General features: G+C 41.0%; 1 protein-coding gene across 7 annotated transcripts in view; it reads right to left on the bottom strand.

Annotated features, from left to right (window-relative positions):
- Window positions 1-17,989, bottom strand: part of SPATS2L (spermatogenesis associated serine rich 2 like) — a 143,821-nt gene that overhangs the window by 49,848 nt on the left and 75,984 nt on the right. For 4 of the 7 annotated variants that reach the window (XM_085066119.1, XM_085066120.1, XM_085066118.1 and 1 more), the window contains one exon: window positions 9,930-10,002. The exons of 2 other annotated variants lie outside the window; for them this stretch is intronic. The gene's annotated coding sequence lies outside the window, so the exon portion shown is untranslated. Of the gene's footprint in view, window positions 1-879; window positions 1,022-9,929; window positions 10,003-17,989 lie in introns of all 7 variants that reach the window. One more of the 7 variants, XM_085066122.1, reaches the window with a different exon arrangement.

Here is a 17,989-nt window from a genome sequence, read left to right as displayed (position 1 = left end):
TTGACCCATACAATTTAAACCACCCACTTACTCAAGAAGGGAACACTCAGTAACACCACTGACTGTATTCAACATTAAGAACCTATAGTGAACTACAAAGTACCAAAAAGCTGAAATAGGATTAGGCAGAAAGTCTCCCAACAATTTTTCATTTTAGAGTAGGAAATGATCAATTCATTAAAATCAGAACTTTGGAAAAAATGAGTCCTGTTCTATAAATGTTTATATAAAGAAAATTAAACAGCTCAAATGGAAGACACAGAAAAAAACCAGCAGCCCAGGGACAAGGGACTGTCTCCAGCCTACAGACACTGAAGATCTAGTGCCAGTTCCAAACCTCCCTTCTGCTACACTAGAAGAGTACTTTAACCCCTAGGCCATTCTCAAAAGAAGAGGATTTTCTCTAAAGTTTTATTTCCCTGAAACACATCTATTAGCCTCCTAGAACCAGGTAAGACCCAGCAAAGGCATATCTCCCTACTCCAGAGCTCCAAAGGTAGGAAATCCAGCACCACTATATCAATACCACAACTGCCAGTGGCTGCTCAAGATAAAGTATCCACTTGCTGGCTTCTGATGCTCTCCACTACAGGCACTGCACTCAGGAGCTCTATATCCTCCCCACTCTGCAGAGAAACCTTGCTGGGAGCCTAGAGCCTGTGTTCTGCTGGCTGGCATCCTAGAGGAACATCTGCAGAGCATCACTGTGATTCAGCATAATCTGAATTCCCAGTTTTACTACATGTATCACACTAGTAGAGCTGAGCCCAATTGACAATAGATGTATTCATCTACATGGTCAGTAAAATGGTTGTCTCTGATAGCCAGGAGGGAGAGATGGGGGTTCTGGAAAGAAAAATTCAGACTGAGTAAACTCACTTTCCACAGTAAAACTTGCCAAAATAAACATCAGCCTCTTGCTCTTCCTCAAGCGCCTCAAAAAATCTTGCCAAGCATACTGATAAAGAACAGTGAAACAACAAAACACAATCTACCCCAATTATACGTTTGCATGACTGTCCTGCAAAACAACAACAAAAAAGGTTAACTTTCAGTTTTACAAATGAGCTATTATCTTCCAAGTTGCTCTTGCCAGGGACTTGAGCTATTAAGCCATTTACGCTGGCTCCTGTTTCAGCTCAGAACGGGATGCCAAGAGACAGTGTCGGTTCATTTGCTTCTGCGGCTGCCCAAATGTGGACTGCTACATGAGTATGGCATGGGAATGCTAACAGGGAAGTATGTAAAGTGGGAGCACATAGCTTGCCCCAATCCCAGTGGTTTCTCTAAACAGTAAAAGCAGAAAGACAAAAGTGAATGTCAGGAAGTGCTCAAATTCACACTTGTTTTGGACATCAAGAAATAAATTATCACAAGGAATCAAACTTCTACCAGCAGACTGGCACAGTATAGTAAATTCTCAATCTTGGAATAAACCTCAAATTCAAAGTTGGTCCTGAAGCTACTCTCATTTCAGCCTTCTTTCTACTAAGTATTCAAAGTCCACATCACTTTTCCTTCTTGCTCAGACATCTCTGAAGAACCAGTTTACTGTTGCTAGATGTGCAAGGCTGACTCTCAGCAAATATAATCCTTTCAATTCAAAGAGCTACATGGATTTAAACCAACTGCTTGCTGGTCCCACAGGAGGCCCCCAGCTGCAGAGAGAGAAGGGGAACTCATCAGAGCTGCCCTGACCAAGCACACAATGAAGCACCGCAGTCATGATGAGTTGGCAAATTTACAGTGAGTTTGGGGAAAAGAATCACTTTACCAGAGCTCTGAAGGAGCTCTCTGGATAAAGGGCTTCTGATGAAAACTGATTAAGCCAGGTGCTCAACTGCAGGCAAGACAGACCAGAGGATGCCTTAGTGTGGTGAGACCTCAGGTAACTAACATATATTCAAAGTATAGGAAAGCATACTTTATGAGTCAGAGAGGTTATGTATATGCTTGGAGGTAAATACCTGATTTAAATGTGCCAAAGCAGTCTGAACCTTCCAAAACCAAACACTGAAATTAAATGCAGCCTTTCATTTTCTAAAACCAAGTCACCTCATATAGGTCCTTTGAAGAAGATGCAAATTTTTCCTTAAACAGCATTTTGAATTATTTTTTATTATATACATATGTACACATACAAAAGGTATGTACATAAAAGCTCTAAAAATGTTTACAAGTTTCTATAGTAAAATGACCTGATCTATATCCACAGTGAACAGACACAGGCCCAGCAGTAATCCCATATTAACAGTACCTGTACAGTCAGACACTACACTGGAAGCACCATCACGGACATTTTGTTATTCTAAGATTTACAACAAATGCTAGTTTTTCTCTCCTCCCCCACCTTCCGACTGCTAAGGAAAACATTGATTTTCTGATGTTAACAAAAGGTATTCCTGGAAACAACAACAAAAGCACATAAATAAGTTAACCTATAATTACTTACTGTTCATACAGTCCTTCAACCTAATTGCTATTACATGTGAATAAATGGCTATTAGAGCATTTACTGGACTTTGAACTGCACTTTTTAGAGGAAAAACCCAAAAGAAACTAATTCTTTTTTTCAGCTGAAACCCACACTACACAGCTACATCAAAATTAATTGTAAAAGTACAGTCAATTCATGCAACTGTGTACTGCCAAAAATATGCAAAGACCTTAATGAGTCTCCCATACCCTCCCTAATAGTCAGGAGACAACTGCAAAAAACTTTTCTGCTTCTGAAGCTCACTAGCATATGAACTGTTGCTGACATGCATGAACTGAGGTTCCTCTTTAGCCAGGTATATAAGGAGTTCAGATTTTTTTTTTAGAATTACAGGTTTCTTAACTTGGCAAGGGCAATCCCAAGATAAATCTGTTTGACTAGCTATGACAGTGGACAGCAAATGGAGTAATTTTATCAACAGAATGAAAAGAAGATACTTTGTTGAGGAACATTTTCAAGAAAGTAAAAGTATGTCTTATTTTAAGGTACTTTTCTCAAAGACAGGTAAGCTCAGTTACACTGTATAGAACAGATACATATTGTAGAGCATCTTTCAGCTCATCTGTTTGTGACCATGCACTGGAAATTATTTGTCTTCGGCATGCCAGAATCTATAAAATTATAAAATCTATGGACAAACCTTTGCTTTGCATCTGTCCAGAATTTCTGAAGATAAGTATTTAACACAGCTTTGGAGGATAATGTGACATACTATTTGCTTCACATAATTTAGTGCTCGAAAGCATCAAATTAAGCTCTAACTTGTAGTTACCTAGGTTACTAGTTACCACTGCAGGCCCCACCAGCTGAAACTCTCAGTGTGCTAAAGGATGCCAAACCCAGTCTTCTTGCACAAATATGAATACCAGCACATTTCAGATGCTGTATTGGGTTTGTGTGGCAATGTTTTGATAGTAGAGGGGCTACAGGTGTGGCTTCTGTGAGAAACTGCCGTAAGTTTCCCTCATGTCTGACAGAGTCAAGGCCAGCCAGCTTAAAGATGGACCTGCCACTGGCCAAGGTCGATCCCATCAACAAACACGGCAGTACCTCTGGAATAACAGTTAAGAAGGGGGGGAAGTTCTGCAGCAGCAATTGCAGCTTTTAAGAGAGGACTAAGATCATGTTAGAGAACCAGCTCTGCAGATACCAAGGTCAGTGGAGAAGGAGGGGCAGGAGGTGCTCCAGGCACCAGAGCTGAGATTCCCCTACAGCCCATGGTACAGACCATGGTGAGACATCTGTGCCCCTGCAGCCCATGGAGGTCCACAGGGATCCACCTGCAGCCTGTGGAGGACACTACATTGGAGCAGTTGGATGTCCGAAGGAGGCTGTATCCCTGTGGGAAGCCCACACTGGAACAAGCTCCTGGCAGTGACCTGTGAAACCCATGGAAAGAGGAGACCATGCTAGAGCAAGTTTGCTGGTAGGGCTTGTGATACCATTGGGGACTCACACTGGAGCAGGCTGTGCCTGAAGGACTGCACCCCATGGGAAGGGATCCACGCTGATGCAGTTTGTGAAGAACTGCAGCCCATGGGAAGGACCCATGTTGGAGAACTTCATGGGCCCATGGCAGGGCCCCCACACTGGTGCAGGGGAAGAGTCCTTCCCTAGAGGAGGAAGGATCAGCAGAGGCAACGTGCAATGAACTGACCATGACCCTCATTCCCCATCCTCCAGCACTGCTCTGGAGAGGCATTAAGAAAACTTGGGAGTAAAGTTAAGCCTGAGAAGAAGGGAGTGCTGGGGAGAAGGTGTTTTAAAATTTAGTTTTTACGTCTCATTATCTTACTCTTATTGACAGGTAACTAATTAAACTAGTTTCTCCAAGTCTAGTCTGTTTTGCCTGTGATGGTAATAGTTGAGTGATCTGTCCCAGTCCTTCTCTTGACCCATGAGCCTTTTCTTATGTTTTCTCTCTCCTATCCAGCTGAGGAGAGGAGGGACAGAGCAGCTTTGGTGGGCACCTGGCATCCAGCCAGGGTCAATCCACCATAAGCACACAAAAAAGCACGTTTTGTATATGAACCTCAAAATTGCCTCAACTGCTGTGTCTCTCTTCTCACTGCTGCTAATTAGCAACATTACAACAGCACTGACAAGCTCTTGTATATTGCATGTAGGCACTATAAAAAAACCCAATGCTGGTTAACAGTTACCACATTGAGCAAGTCAAAGTCTCAGCAAGTCAAACTCCCAGTATCTCAACTTGTTCTAACCATCCTGTCAGCAGTAAGAACTGACAGACAAACTGAGCTAGCTAGGAATTTTCCAGTCCAATGGGTTTTGTTGGGGTTGGGTGAAGCTACTTCGGCATAACCAAAACACTTCTCAAACACTGGGTTCCCCAAAAGCTAAGTGAATTCCCTATTAGCCAGTTGTCCTTTCCCAGAAAGCCCAAATCAGAGCAAAACTTGGGATAAGCAAAGTTCAGCATAAAAAAGCAGGAAGTTACTGTGGCTTGTGCAGACACAGAAGAGCTGACCACAGCATTTATTATCAAGTAAAGCCCTGTATCAGTCACGCCTTTCCTTCATTATTCTAGAGCCCTACCAAGTAAAGGCAAAGGTGACTCCTGAACAGCTAGCCTTTTTCAAAGTGTCTGACTGTATTTTCATGAAGCCATGCACAAAGTTATCATCTTAATTCATAACGAGCAGTTCTGGCAATCACTCATGCAGATTTCTTGCTGTAGACAAAAGCACAGTCAGAGCTGCCACAAATTCACATCTCTAATTTAGCCACACACCAAAACAAGCAGGGCTGGCTCTGCAGGCAGCAGATGTGAGCTGTGACTGGATTCTGTGGTTAACAGACCTCTGTCACTGGCATCCACAGAACCAAGGACTTTGGCAGAAGAGAGCTGGCTTTATAGTTGCTCAATATTTGCACTCTCCAACAATGGAGGAAAAAAAAAAAAAAAAGACCCACGTATGAGAAGCAATTTACACAGAATGAGATTCAGCTCCACTGGCTGTCTTCCTTAAACATGCAATTTAGTTCCTAATAATATTGACACAGGTAGAGTTGTTCCAAGACCTGAACTTTATCTATCACTATTTTTCCAGGGGTTCTGCTCATTAATTGAGATCAGACAGTCTAGCCACCTTGCCCACAATCAGAGCACAGCAAATAGGGAATGCTTTAGCTCTTTTTAAACTGCCTGAACTGTGCAGCTGAAGAAAAAATACAAGAACTCTTTCGCCACTTTATCCGCCCATACACCCGGGTTTTTGGACAGGGTACAAATTACTGCCTTGATTCTCCCTTTAGCAGAACATACACTCCATCCTAGTGCTCTTGGAGAAAATGTTTGTTCCTTCACTGCTGAAGACAAAGGTATCCATAATTCTTCCAACCTATTCCAAGTGCCTGCTGCATAGAGGGAACAAAACATGTAAGTTATCACTGGCAAAGAAGAACTATCTGCTTTAATCACAAACCTTTACAGCTGAACCATCTCAGAACATATTGGAGGGGGGCAATTCTGTTCTGCCTTCATTGCGGGCTGCCTTTTTATGAGTATGTTAACTCTTCCCCATCATAAAAGGGAAGTTTCATCCAAGTCAGTGCTTCAGCATTAAAAAGCCATGAGAAATAGCATAAAAGTTTTTATGAAGACACTGAAGTCTCAGTTTCACTGTGCTTACCGCATGACCAACCAAATCCCATTAAGTCATCTCTCTCCTGGAACGATAGCATTGAGTGACAAACCCAGTAAGGGGTTTGAAGGTGGTCACCTTGAACTCTTACATTCACACTGGTCACACTGCTGCACATTCACCAAAGCCTTGGTGATGCTTTTCACTACCAGGAACAAATGCTAATCTCACTTACATATTAACAAGTGGAATAAAGAAGGGCCACCAATAACAGAGCAGACCAAATACCCTAAAAATAAAGCATCAATTCAGGAACTCCAGAGTCTCCTTTAATCTTCATTATTCTCTCTAAAAATTCTGTGAAAGCTCAACTTGCTTTCAGTTTCAGATTTTGATATTGATCAAAGTAATCAGTGAGCTCTAATCTGAATTACCTGAACTCTTTGCATCATATAGCTGCCAGTTATTTTTCACTCACAGCAGCATACGTAATCAAAAATAAGGTGTTACAGGGAAGAACAGGGCTATTCACTGATTTTTTTTTTCAGAAGTGAACTAAGATTTAATTTCTACTTCAAATATTTTATTTTTTAGTTTTTCCATTTCTTAGGATAACTGCATAACTCTAATTCTTAATGTTTCAATTTTGAAAGCATTTTATCAGTTCAGTCTCATGATAAATAAGACTCATAGAAGTTGATTATTTTAAGGCACAAAATTACATACTTATACAGACAGAAACAAGATGCACCTATAGGCAGTTAGTGAATTATCCATTTCTGATATAGGTCTGATGTTCACACTGGGTGAATTTTCTCCAGAATTGTTGGACAGGACAGGACATTGTCTTGCAGGACAGAGTCAGCTTCAATATGCAGCCCCTATTTACTCAAGCACATAAGTGATACTGAATTCCCTGAAACAAATTTTTGGAGACACTTTTCAGAGTACAATGAACTTCAGTATATTCTTAAGAGTCTTTTTGCACTCTTTCAGAAATGTGCCTTATTCTAATGAAAATTTCCCATCTGCACATACAGGAAACTTTTTAATCAAGAACACTCTGTTCTTAAGATCTTACAATAGGATTTTGTTCTTCTGATAATTCTTTTTTCAGTGCTACATTAAAAAGTAAGTAAAAAACAATTGTATGATTTGGGGCTGTGGTGAATCTGACTAGGATTCAGTTATCTTTCTTCCCAGCAGCCCATACAGTGCTATGCTTTGGATCTGTGGCTACAACAGATGTGTGTGCTGAAAACACAGCAGTGTTTTGGCTATTGCTGAGCTGTGCTTGCACAGTGTCAAGGCCACCTCTGTTTCCCACTACACCCCCACAGCCAGGCTGAGGGTGGGCAAGAGGCTGGGATGGGACACAGCTGGGACAGCTGACTCAGAGTGACCAAAGGGATATTTCATGTGATGTGTCCTCAAGTTCAGAAATAAAAACTGGGATAGAGGAAGAAAAAGATTTTTTTGTTTTCAAGTTGGCTGTTGTTTGGAGACTGGCTGGGCATCGGTCTGCCATTACCTGGTGTACCATCTCCCTTACTCTGCTTGGTTTTCACCCCTTGAACCCACCTTTTCTTCTTCACCTATTAAATTGTTTATCTCAAGAGTTGTCTTTTTTTTCTTCCTATTTTCTCCCCCCTCCCACTGTGGAGAGCTGCTGCAGGGAGTGAGTTAGGAGCTGTGGGGGTGCTTGGCTGCTGGCCAGGGTGAACCCACGACAAGTCAAACTTAAAACCCATCCCAGATTGGTGCACTCTCTTCTCAGATTCTGATCCAGAACTTGCCCCAGCATTCAGTGTCTACAAAACTCTCTAGATGCTTGTAGGGCACTTTGCCTCCAAATATCTGAGCTGAGTATAATCCTCAGCCCAACTCTACAGCCTGAGGAAACATTTGTTATTGTCATTCTGCTGAGGGGTAAAGAGGTGGAGAGAGACTACAGGAAAAGATTTTCAGAGCTGATTAAAAATTTTTGCCTCATTTGCAGAAAGAACATTTACACACACACCAGAGCCATCTTTTAGTAGCAACTTCTCAGAGCTGAAAAACAATCCCTTTGCCAAGTCTGAGGACTTTACTCACCTCCCCACTACTGCCCCTCCAAGTACAGGGTTCACAAATATGGACCTTCACTAACAAGCCAGCAAGTTTCCTTATTCTCAGGGCCACAAGGCACAGTTGTGATGTGGAAGACCAAGTGCAGCTGAAAAACCACCATCTTTCACTGAAATCACCACTGCTGAGAAATCCCTGTGCTGTGTAACACTGCTGACTAGGGTGGAGATGTTTCCAAGATATCTCGCTCTCTAGGCAGCCCATCTGTTTCTGATAGCTCAACTTCTGGTCAGCAACTGACCCGATGAGTCACTCTGGTTGCACTATATCGAGCTCAGAGCCAGACAAGCAATATTTCATCATGTACTTGGCCACACTTGTGATCAACGGATATGTAAGAACCCACTTTGGGCACTTATATTTTTCTGCTTTCCTTTGAGGAAGTCACACAGCTCACCACTACCGAGTTCAGCGTGCTGAATTATTAACTACCAGGCAGATTCTAGTCAGCCACTCCCTGTGAGCTTTCCACTACCAAAAGCTTTGAAAGTTTGCCATGTAGCAATTCTCCGTAAAAAGGCTGAAGCAAAAAGGAAATCCTTAAGAAACAGCATAACTGCCCTCCACCAAAGAAACAGTGAGTGAGTGAAACACGAAAGTGAATAACATGGGTAAACTAAATGAGTTCTCCTTCAATCTATTTATTATAATGCCTGAGCATTTCAGAAACTTCAATATATAATTGTATTTTTCATCCTGACACCTATGCTTAAGTGCAGGAGTATTATTGCCTCATTTTACAGATTTAAAATTGAGAAATTAAGTGATTCAGTGAAGATTTCTAAGGAAGCTATTCACAGGGGACACAAACCAGACATCCTAAACTGCAAGGAAACTAGAGAACCTTACAGACATCTGAAAAAAATGGTCATCTCCATTAGAATTATACAGAAGGATGAGGTCATTAGCCCACTTGTTAGACTCAGGCTTGGAACAGACTGAGCATATGTTTTTTAACATGCTGGACACAGAGAAACTGCCTTCTTTGGACAAAACAGCAAGAGGAATTACTTGATATGTTCAAATAAATATTTTCTTCAAAACAAGTGACAGAAACATGGGGTTTAGACCACCTCTAAAATTAGGCAATTGCAGAGACCCCATTTCTCAGTTTTGTAGTCTACATGTGTATCGAATTTTTTTTTTTTAATTACTACAACACTACCCTTTCCCACTACCCTGTGAACATCACTTTGGACTATACTTAGTGTGATATGACTTCAGAATACCAGTTCAGCAGAACTTTCAGTTGCAAACCATGCTACATCTTCACAGTGATTCAAAGAATTACAAAAGAAAAGGTAGGTGGTGGGGACAAGCAGTAGGACCACATAGTTCCAAGCCAGTCAACTTACTGACACAGAGAAAGGAGAGAAGTTTCTCTGGAGTGATGAATGATAGACTCCGAAGACAAAATTGCCCCCTCTCTGGGAGCGTTCAGGGCCAGGCTGGATGGGGCTAGTGGAAGGTGTCCCTGGCCATGGCAGGGGGGCTGGAACTACATGATCTTTAAGGTCCCTTCCAACTCAAAACAATGTGATTTCCACATGATTCAGCTTCCAAGATGTTCAAATAGACTGCACTGCTATGTTAAAAACAGCCCCCAAAGTTGCTGGCTTCTTGTTCCTGCACTGATAGACCTGTAAGTAAAGAACCTTCCTATCTGACTGATCAGCAAAGAGAGATAAAAGGTACCTTACCACTGTGAATGACCCCAGTTTCTGCTCCTATTTTTCTATCTTCTTGAATAGACCGTATCTCCTGCAAAAATAGCTGGAAGTTGAAAAAAAAAAAAAAGGCACTTAGTTAATTTACTCTCAATTTATATTACTGTTTTCTTACAGCAGATTTAAAAAAAAACCCCACCCCTCATTCCTTTACTGCTGTGGTCAACACATGGGGGTGCCCACACCTGTTTTTACAAGGCTTATCTTTTTTAAGGGCCTATCTTCACTGCCATGAAAGCTTAGGCAATCACCTAAGCCTTGCTGTTAGTCCATTCCTGACTACACATAAAATTCTCTCCTAAAACAAGCCCATTTTTAAAGCACATATTTTAAGCTCCAATTAGCCAGTACATGGGACGTGCGGAAAGATAAACTTAAGCAATGAAACCTGTTTTATCACGAATGCAAGAGGGCTGTAGGTGCAAGTTACAGTAACTTAGCAGTTACTAATCAAACCCCTCTAAGCAGCACCAGCGCAGTTTCAGTGCAGTCATTCTCTAGAAACAACATTATCATCTCAAGAATACTAACTCAGATGAAACAAAGGAAAACCCAAAGACTGACACCAGCACTCTGTTCACAATACAAGGCCTTTGCTGATTTGCATATAAATTTCAGCGGAATTGTCCCCAAAGTTAAAGACACACAACCACGTGAAAAACTGAGTGCCTGTTGACATCCATACACAGATGAATGGAAACTGATCTCCCAATTTCATTAGTACAGGGAAGTAGTTAAGTTTTGTATTCTCTTGTTGCAGTTGTGAGGAAAGGCAGTCATGAACTGGTCTATGATTTACCATGCATGCCAGATAGAAATTACTCCTCTTTGGCTGCTATTAAGAAGTTGCACACTGTTTGCTTTGGAATAAGATCTGTTCAGCAGTCCCTCAGCAAACCCTAAAAGCATATTGTAATGTTTCAGAACATCCTGACTGCTGAAATCAGCCTCTACTAACCCACTATGACTGGATTGTCTTTACAGACTAATTTTTCCTTCTGTACTATGAAATACTCACTCTGTAGTCTCTCTAGTCTCACACTAGAAATGTGTGACTGCTGTCCTATTTAATCCTTTTTACCCTTACTGAAACGACATATTTTAGCAAGGTCAAAATGAATTTTAGACTGCAAAAGTCCTGTCAGCATCACAGGTTTTATTCTAAAGCAAGGCAGAAAGCTCTTAATTGCTTCTGCATCCAAAACAGCCAGATGTTCCCTGAAGCACTTCACCTGGCAAAGGCTCCCACAACAAAGACTCTCACAGCTTATGTCCCAAAGTCCATTACAATCTAAACACACATTTCTGCATGGCTTGCTGAGTCACAGTTATGTTCAAAATCAGAGGAATGAATAGAGCAATTTAAAATGTGATGCTTCGATGAAGAAATACAAGTACTCACACATGTCAGTGTTAAAGAGCATTTCTGGGTGTTGGAATCTACACAACAGGCACAGATTCATGAGATGAATAGAGGGGCTGGAAACCTGGAGAGGGAAGCACACCCAATTCCTTGCCTTTGGGCAGAATACCCTAACCAAGCACTGGGGAAGAGGGCTATGCTATGGCCCTACCAGCAGTTCGTTCTTCGGTGCAAGCAAGGGCAAGATTTGGCTATTTCCTTCAGAGGGGCACAGGGAAGGGCTGAGAACTTGTCCCTTTTGTCCAGTGAGCACCTCAATCAAAAGAGAGAAAGACAACAACATTCCTAATAGCTACTGCATTTCTTACGCCAACGTATGGACATTTAACTCCTTCCAGTACTGCCTGTAGTCTGCAGATGGTATTTTTAGGATCTAAACACAGCAAATCAGAACATGTACATTATTGCACTGAGGCACCCCAGTGATTCTGCTTTTTTCCTGCATAGCACACCACTTGCTAAACCCCAGTTTTGATCTTTTTCAACCCAAGTTGCAGAGGAGAATCCTCTCCAACTCCATTGGAAAACTAAAACCTGAAAATGTCCAATGGGAAGAGCTTTGCAACTTAAATTTTTTTCCTCCTGCTCAGAGAGTTATTTTGACAATTTTTGTCCTCTTGAACTTCACAAGATTTGAAGAAGAAAGTGACAGATAATGTCACAATCCCATTTCTTGATGTGGTCAAGAAATATGGTTACTGGTATGAAATTATTCAAGCTAGAATCATAATTACTGCCCCTTGAGAACTATTATTAAAAACTATTTTAAAAGACAAAGGAACACAAGCAAAAAACCAGAAGTCCAAAGTTCTTGTTTTGCATCACCATAAAGAAACAAAGCACGCAGCCACGACAACTGTACACTATACGCAAAATTATAACCCTCCCCCCCATTTTATTGGGTGATATAAAGATTTGCTTTTTCCAAGCAATACCACATCTATCAAATTTGACCAAATGAGATGTAGTACCTTGAAAAAAATTAATTAATTCTATGGGACAATTTTCCACAGTTTGATCCACCTTCCTAAATCACCACTTTGTCTTTATTCAATGGTCCATGACATGTTATCAAGCAGTACACAGGAAAAAATGACTCAAGGGTGGAGAAAGGAAATGGAGAGTAAAGGTACAACAGTTAAAAGGAAACTTATTTCACTTATGTGTTATCACAGAAAATACTGTTGCTTAACGTCTGCAAATCTTTAAGATAATTTCCCATTATAATGAAAGGTCAATTCTTGAAGCAATTTTTATTCTCAAACAACAAAAAGACCCTGAAGTAGGAAGGCATGCTGTCACTCTGCAGGCCATAGAACAGAGCCTGAAAAACAGTGGCCCATATTCCTCTGTGGCAGATCCATGCCTAATGAAGGCTGTGTGCATGGAGATGTCACGATACCCCCTTACAGACACATTGTCCTCTACTGCAGAGTATGAAGAGGGAAAAAGCAGAGCTTCAGATACCACATTACCACACTGCACATCCACCAGAGCTCAGTGACAAACAACTGCACCAAAACCAACATAATCCAAAGCACCTGCCAAGAATCAGTGCTCATCACAGCCTTAAAGCCCTCCAGAACATACAGATAAACCAAGCATTTAAATCCCTCCCCATCTTGAGCTGTGTATTTTTCCACACTCCCCTAATCCTAGTATTAATGTGATACATGACAATACAAGAACTAGAACCATTAAGTTTAAACCTAAATGAGAGGAGCTATTCGTTGTGACATGGTCCCTAATAAACCTAAAGAGCAGAATCAAAGCATAACATCAGCTATATAAGACTTTAGACTGGAGTCGTCCCACAGGAATCCTCTCTACTCTTCAGGAGAGTGTAACAAGCTCTTTGTCCCTTTTTCTTCTGATGCCTAACCCTGACCCCAACCTTAACTTAGCATTTCACAACACACCCATAATGCAGAAGAGCTCAAAAACTAAAACACTGGACTCTGCTAATTCCACTGTAGACCCATAAGCTTTCTACACCCTAACAGTAAACATAACCTCCAATGCCTCCATTCCCAAGCAAATATACTATACAAATAGGATTTGCACACCTGTGCAAAATACAGTGCTAAATATATCCCATTTAGTATAGACTGACTACAGTATCACTGAAATTACCTGGAAGTTGTCGGAGTCTGTTAAGAATAATTTGTTTGGCTTCTGTTTTGGGTTGTTTTTTTTCTTATTAAAAGAAAAACAATTAAAAGCTAAGTTTATAGGTGAAATCAGAGACATGCTGAGCTGGGATGTACGCTGGTAACACAAGGAAACATTGGACCATGGATAGCTAGCTTTCGTTCCAGGATGCTTCACTGGTGAGGCCAATGATGGAACATCTAGGTGAAAAGAAAGTCAGCAGAAGGCATGGAATCTTCTGAATGTTGGTATGAAATACTGCAAAGGATATTTGGAGTCTGCTGGTACATATACAAAGAAGTGAGATTTTGTTGATGATTCTGGCACTTGGGTTTTTTTGACCCCTTTCTATTGATTTTGGCCTAGCAAGTGAGTCACGTTTCCCTAATTGCCAATGCAGCTGTTTAGCACACGGAAAGCAAAGCTCACTTTCTTTGACAGTCAGACCTTAAGACATCTAGTCTCAGCCTTATGCCCAACACAGACTGTAAACTCTGATGCAGTCAAAGTAAATAAGGGTTTCCCCTTGACTGTCACTGCTACACTTCAACACAGTGGTAAGATCCTGTCAGTATTAGTCAATTAGCAACAACAGCTTTCAAAGCTGAACTCTGCCTGCCTTTAACCCATGATGTTCCATTTTGAGCAGTGCAGTTTCTAACTCTGGCCAGGGCATGCACACTCAGCACACTCAGCAGGATCCAGCCTGCAGAGGACAATTCATATTGACATTTACAACGTGCATTTCTTATTGCAACAAAAGATGCATATGATTGTAAAGCAGCATAAGCTTTCTGACTAAAACCATCCTCACCTGGTATTTGCCAGAGATTGTATAGCAACAGAATCTGTTGACTTTAGGATTGGGAAAAAGCCAAATAAAAGCTTCAGGATTGGACTACCTCTCATCCTATGCCAGACTTCTGTTCAGTGACAAAAGTCTGACAACAATACCACAGTAGGGCAAAGGATAGGAATCATGTTGAACTGTCTGTAGGCACCTTTATTCTCCTACCAATGATCTCTCATTGTTTCAGTCTCTTACTCCTCCTAATGTAATGTTAGTCGACAATTTACTCCCAAAGCATCCACAGGCCTAATCCAATTCCTCCTGACAGAACTGGAGCTGGAACAGATCCGTAACATGAGCTGGATGACACTGGACATTCAACATCACACCGATGAACACCTAGTATCTCAACAGAGGAGAAACCTCTCCACTAACAGAAGAACTCGACCCACTAGAAGCCCAAAATGGGTAGAGGACTGAGTTGTGGGCCTCACTAAAGCATGAGTTCTCAGACAATGAACATAGGGCAACACTTAAAAGTTCTATTTCCTACAAGAACTGCTGTCTGCTTCCTATACATACCATACTTCTGATAGATGGGGATAGTTTTTTCCACAGCTGGGAATGTTTTACTTTGATGTGTTTATTCTTCCTCAATCTCTGACTCACAGACATGTCCATTTATTTTAGTTTTCTCCACTCTCAGAAACACTAAGAGGGTTTCTGTAACTAACTATACCCTAACCAGGCACTCTGCCTACGACCCTAGCAGATTTATGGAAAGCTCTCTTCACTAAGAAACTCATCTCCATGTTCCCAAAAAGCCTTATTTTGGGAGTTAACTTCATGAAAAGAGACCTTAAGTCATTTGTTACACAGCAATAGAATGACCCTCGTAAGAGTTGTTACCTGTTTCAGCTGGGAAGTGATAAAACATGGATACCTTTCAGTTCGCAGAACTCTTCAGTGAAGCAGGAATAGCAACAGAATAGCTACTCAGGCATATATGCTATACTCGAGTTCTCAGAGTGTCTGTACACTTTGTCAAGATCAGCTGATTGAAATTAAGATGAGAATTTTCCCTGAAACACATGAGCCCACATGCCAAAACTATTCCCCTTAAGGGCAGGTGAGGACTTCTGAAGCTACATTTGGAAATACTCCAAAAATAACATGACGTTCTTAGCCAAACGGTTATGATAGTTCATTATTATCATTACTAAAGAAAATACTCCCTAACATATTCCAAACCAAGATTTGCACACTCCTCCCTGCCCTAAGGATGCACGTAAAGTCTACCTGAAAAGGTATCCCAGCTTGAACTACTAAGACTGGCTGATGACACAAGCCATATATTTGTCAAGATTCCAGCTTCTGAACTTGATGAGTTTGTGCAGAATCCTAGAAGTAGTCCAATATAATGAAAAAACATATTTAAAACAGAAAGCCTATGGGAGTAGCCAAGTGGAATACTTGAGGAAAAAAATAATCCTGAAAGAAGCTGTAGAGGATTTACAATTCTGTTTTGTTTGGAGCTGCACAGTAGCCTAACCCATAAATAGGAACCAGGTGGATTTTTTTCAACATTTACTTTACTTTCTTTATTGGAGAGTTGTGGGAATTATGGTAACCAAGCAACACCACAAACCTGGAAAGCCCTAGTTAAGACAATTGCTTATACCCTGGTGAGGCAGGGTATGTTCAGTGCCCAGAGGAGCTATGAGATCTCCATTTTTGTACACTCCAGGGGCCACAAGATCCTAAAAAGAATGAGGAAAATATTCTGTACAATCTGTGGACTCTCTATGCCTTGGTGTGAAAACTGCCTCCCTCTGAAATGAATTTTGCTGCCCCTTGGGAATTCACTGTGAGTTTTACTTGCCACTGTTGCAAGGTCAGTCCATCAGGAAAGCTTCCCCTTACTGAGGCTTGGGAACTCAAAAAATACTGGGTCTCAGGCAGCATAACTGTTAAGAAATTACAAATAACATCCATGGATTTATTAGAAAAATCACTGTGGATCCATATAAATTTGAGTATGTTCATTTACACAGAACATAACCTTATAACGAAATGTTGATGATAAAAAGTGTAACTAAATTGAAAAAAATACCCAAAACCCACAATGCTATTTTCTGGTCAAAAAAGCACATCGGAACAATCAAGTGTTTTACAGCTTCTGCAATGAACAACAGCTGAAATAACTCATTTTCCATGCAAGTGCAATCAGCACTATTTTCAAACTGGCACATCCTCCATGTAATCAGTCTTCAGCCTTCCAACAGAAGGAGAGAAGCTCCTGAAGGAAGCAGTACTTCTTACTTTCCACACTTAAGCAAAATCAGTTGTGCCCTCACTCTGTCAAATGGTTTTTATTCAGCATTTTATAGAGCAATTTTTTAACTGCTCCAAAACAAAAGTAGATATTTTCTTAATAGCAAAGTCAATATATATATATATTTATATAAACATTTAAAGACATAATCCTATTCTGAGAGAGAAAAGTATGCAAATGATCCTTTCAAAAAAAGTTTAAATTATTTGCTTATCCAGATAACCAGAGGCAGAGAAAATATGTCAGAGTGTATTGCTTTAAATTGATTGAGGGGTTATTTTAGGAGACAAAGAGTGACTACTGAACACAGCCAATGTGTGGTGGATCCATCAAAGCTGTGGATACGGAGGTTATGCTGCCATTCAGCAGACAGCACCTTAGTCTCACAGGTAAGACATGAGATGAGTATCAAAAGCAAGACAGCCCAGCTACAGCAGATGTGTGCTTAACACACACTGTACACAGGTATTGAGAGTCACGGAGTGCATTAACCTGTGGAACAGGTTTCCAGCTTTTCCTTGTACTGCACACCTACCTGATATTGAATTTTCTTGTGCAGTACCCAATACCAAAACCTACAACGAATAATAATTAAAATCGCCAAAAAGCCCCAAGTAGAGACCACATCTAAATATGTCCCCTAAAAGTTACACTGGGACACAGACATAAGGGGGCTTCAGGGGACTTGGTCTGCTGCCACAATTGCCGTGCTTTTGGAAAAACATCACATTGTGACTGTGAAAAGCAGAACTGTTTGTCAACACATCATGTATTGAGTCTGCCTTTGTAACAGCATAAGTGTATCTGAAGTTCAAAGAATAGAGTACCTCCTGGGAATCTTTACTGGGAAGCAACCCAGCAGAGGTATGTACATTCTGCATCACCCACTGGAGCAGGTACTACTGGACTGCATCCTGCTCAAAAGAAAGCACCATGCCAGGGCACAGCATGGCAGCAGCAAGATCCTCAAGTCCAATTCCACTTCACTCCATCGTAGTTGCCCTGGTATGTGGACAGGAGGAGGACTATGATCTCCCAGAGTGCTATCACCTAAGCAGTTTCAAACTTCTCTCCTTCCTGACTTTCCTACAAGAGCTGAACATAACCATGAAGCTTATTCGTACAGCACAGAGATTAGACATGTTCCTTCTTATATAAAACTCCAATCCTTATTTCTCTCCACCTAGAATAGAGAAATACTCTTTTCTTGTGCATTCAGATTCTAAGAATGAGAACATAATGAACAAAAATGAAGAATGAAATCAATTTACAAGTGTAAATATAACTCTAGACTCTTTTGAAGCTTTAATAGGAAGGAGGAGCAAAATTACCCA

This window comes from Lichenostomus cassidix, chromosome 7 (assembly GCF_008360975.1).
Source record: "Lichenostomus cassidix isolate B80296 chromosome 7, HeHo_3.0, whole genome shotgun sequence".
NCBI classification, from domain to species: domain Eukaryota; kingdom Metazoa; phylum Chordata; class Aves; order Passeriformes; family Meliphagidae; genus Lichenostomus; species Lichenostomus cassidix.
This window is presented reverse-complemented; position numbering and strand designations above follow the sequence as displayed.